A 3,450-nucleotide genomic window follows, 5' to 3' on the forward strand; every position below is an offset into this window, starting at 1 on the left:
CAGCCAGAGAACTATCCACTACATGCTCACAATTTAGAGATGGAAAAGATTTCTTCCAGGTCTGCCTTCAGAGCCTATCAGGCGATGTGACCATTTGCAATTGGCAGATTTTCACTTCTTTTATTTTCTCTGCTGCTTAGAGTCATCTTTTGATCATCATTTTACAGAGGACTGAAGCCAAGGAGATCAGGAGACTCGCCAGAGGACACACAGCCAGGATGTGGCAGAACTAGGGTTTAGATCTGTAGCTTCTGACTCCCAAGGTCAGTGCTCTTTCAGTAATAATTATTAATTAGCATATACAGTTATAACAAGCATATCATAAGGCTAACTGATACTTAAGTGTTTCGTCATGGCAATTACCTGGGATGGATGCTACTGTCTCATAGAAGAGGTACCTGCCCCACAGGGAGGCTGGTTGTTGTCCTTCAGTTTCCCCAGTACTGAGTGCGTACCTGGCCAGCCTGGACCCACAGCCTACCGTTCTCAGCCTTGCTGTGCTGCCAAGGATCCTAGCTCTGGGAAGGGCAGGGTTTAGCCTCATTTTCATAACGCACAAGAGGCATGTAGCCCAGGCCACACAGCTGTGAGTTGCAGAGGGCCACTGGTTCCCTGCTCCTTGCCTGGACAGAAGCATCTAGGAATGAGCATAGCCTGCGTGGAGCTTGCTCATCTGTGCCCTGATCCGAGTGGGTAGCCTAGGATCCCTGCTTGGGGTGCCTAGGTCTCCAGAAGGCTGTCCCTGCCTTTCCCTCTTTTCTACAGAGCTGGATTCCAAGGGCCTGGCCTAAGGGCCACCTGGGCAGGATGCCAGTGCAGGGAACCAACAGCATTGTCGGCTCTAGGAAGCGGTTGGCTGTTCCTAGTCCAATCTGCAGAGCTGGAGAGCCAGCCTGCTTCAGACATGGCACATGGGATAGGAGTTGAGAACACCACTTTCTCAGAGCCTAGCAGCTCTGGGCCAGGCCATGGGCTTCCTTTGGCAGGGAGGGCCCTAGCCTTGGCCATGACTTTCCTTGCTGGGCCTTGGCTCTCTCTTTCCTCTGTCTGTCTCTCACCCTGCTCCCCACCCAGCTCTCTACAGCAGAATGCACACTCTTGGCAAACACATCCATTTAACCTGCTTCCCAGAAAGCAAGATGGCTGGGCAGGCCTACTCAGCCAGCACCATGGTGGGAAATAGGACGGTGGGTCTCAGCTCAGGGTTTTCTTGTCCATATTCCTTGGGAAGCTGGTTTGGGAGACAGTCTTAAACTGCCTTAGCTTACCTAGGTCAGAAATAACTTCAGCTCAGCTAGCAGCCTTGAACAGTCAAGCTGAGGCAAGAGCTTTGAGCTCCTGTAGTGGAGCCTGGCGGAGACAGCTATGGGCCTTGGGTAAAGCCACTACCTCTCTGAGCCCATTGCCTGTTTTATTTGGACATGATAGTGTCTACTTTGGAGGTTGAATATGGATATGAAGCTGTCGCTCCCTTTCCCTTCCCTTATGGGAGGACAATTCAATAGAAAACTGGGTGGTGTCTGGTGTGGTGAAGATGCTCCTTTAATGCTAGTTGTGCTGCACCGCTTAGGAAGTGAGGTTTGGGTTTCAGCATGTTAGATGGTACCTTACCTTCCTTGATCTCTGCAAGGACCATCTTTTAATTTCCTCTCTGGCTGGACCCTGTTAAGATGGTGGTTCTGGATTGAGAAGTCACTCCTTTGCCCTGCATTCCTCTCTGGTCTGACGCACAGAGGCATCATTCCTCCTCTCAAGGTTTGCCCTACAAGTCCAAACGCTGTCAGCAATGAGATGTTCCCTCTGTGTCTGAGTCAGAAGCTGCCACAGAGCTGCCTTACCCTCCATCTGCCTTCTTGGGGTACATGTAGGAAGGGCTTACTGTTTGGCTTGGCTGGTGGGAAAGAGATTCACACTCACTTTGTTTTGACTCTTGTGGCTAACAGGCAGAGCTTGTGACACTGCAGAAAAGCAGCCTTGGACCTTGAATGAGCTTGGGACCTGTCCCTGATGACCTGGCCACTGTGGAGGTGGTCTGGAGGTAGGAATGGGTGATAACATTGCCCCCGAGTATGTGGAGAAGGTGACGCCTATTTATTGGCTTTTCCTGCACAATATCCGTGACACTTCTGATAATGTCTATCTTTTCCTTCAGGGGACCATCCCTCTTCAACCTGGTACCCTTGGGGTTCAGCTGGGGCCAACCCCAACCACTGGCTTTAGAGGCAAGCATGTATCCCAGGCTGGACACTGAGACTTCCCCTCGGGACTTTTGCAGCTTTTTTTGTGAGGAAAAGGGCATTCGCTTTTTGTGGGAGTTGCCAGGTTGGCAGATTATAAGCTTGGAACTGCTGGTGGCCATCCTGTTCTCCACTTGAGGATGAAGCCAACAAGGAGGAAAGAGACCTAAGAGAAGGCGAGCATATGCTGTCCAGACATCAGTAAGGCCCTGGATCCAGCCATGCCTGAAGCCAACAGTACCCCTGGACCAACATGATTATATAAGTCAGTGTGTTTCTTTTTTCCTCAGAGACCATCCTGAGCTAGGTTTCTGCCATAGACAGGGTCTTAATAAATGCAATGTTTTTCTTTGATCTCATTTTTCTAAAAAATCAACTTCGAGTTATACTTTACATGCAGTAAAACCCATCCATTGTAAATGTCCAACTCATAAGTTTTATCAAACGCATGTACCCTTGTAACTACCACCACCACTGAGAATATTTCAAGTTCTCTCATTCCGCTTCATGGCCCATTTCCCTGACCCCAGACAACCACTGACCTGCCTTTGTTCTAGAGATTCATTTTGCCTTTTCCAGAACTCCATATAGATATTATCACATGGTATGTACTCTTTTATGTCTAGCTTTTTTTTTTCAGCATGATTTTGAGATTCTGAGATTCATCCATGTTTCTTTTTATTGCCAAGTAGTGTTCCATTGTATGGATGTACCATAGTTTGTTTATCCATTTACCAGGAGGACATTTGGGCTGTTTCCAGATTTTGGCTGTTACAAGTAAAGCTATTTTGAACATTCCTGTACAAGTCTTTGTGTGGACATGTTTCAATTTTTGTGCCCAATCTCATTTTACGGTCAAGGAAACAGGTTTAGAGAGGTAGAATGACTTGTCCAAGGTCATCCAGCTGATGGATCCTGTGGCTTGCCCTGGAAAACACAGTGTAGGGGCAGTTATGTGGCTGGAGAAATGGGAGCATGGTGTTTGGGTGTTCCTTAATAAAGGAAACTGCTTGGGGAGGGAGTTCAGAATCCTGGTAGCCAAGAAGGTGGTTGCTGCGAGAGACTGTCAACATGAATTTCAGCCATGGTCCTCATCTTTTCACCCCCCCAGACCGATGTCAATTATTTTCCCCCGTGGTTTGAAAAATTACATCTTTTAAACAGACTGTGTTTATGAAGCCAGCATTCACATCCCCAAATGTATTTCTCAAAT

General features: G+C 48.0%; 1 long non-coding RNA gene across 6 annotated transcripts in view; it reads left to right on the top strand.

Moving 5' to 3' along the window:
* The window catches only part of LOC105291946, a 20,014-nt gene extending 16,974 nt beyond the window's left edge, over window positions 1-3,040 (top strand). For all 6 annotated transcript variants that reach the window (XR_895869.2, XR_895868.2, XR_002780265.1 and 3 more), the window contains 2 exons: window positions 1,944-2,038; window positions 2,153-3,040. This is a non-coding gene — a long non-coding RNA (uncharacterized LOC105291946). The remainder of the gene's footprint in view (window positions 1-1,943; window positions 2,039-2,152) is intronic.
* Window positions 3,041-3,450: the final 410 nt, after the last annotated feature.

This window comes from Pteropus vampyrus, unplaced genomic scaffold (assembly GCF_000151845.1).
Source record: "Pteropus vampyrus isolate Shadow unplaced genomic scaffold, Pvam_2.0 Scaffold50, whole genome shotgun sequence".
Taxonomy (NCBI): domain Eukaryota; kingdom Metazoa; phylum Chordata; class Mammalia; order Chiroptera; family Pteropodidae; genus Pteropus; species Pteropus vampyrus.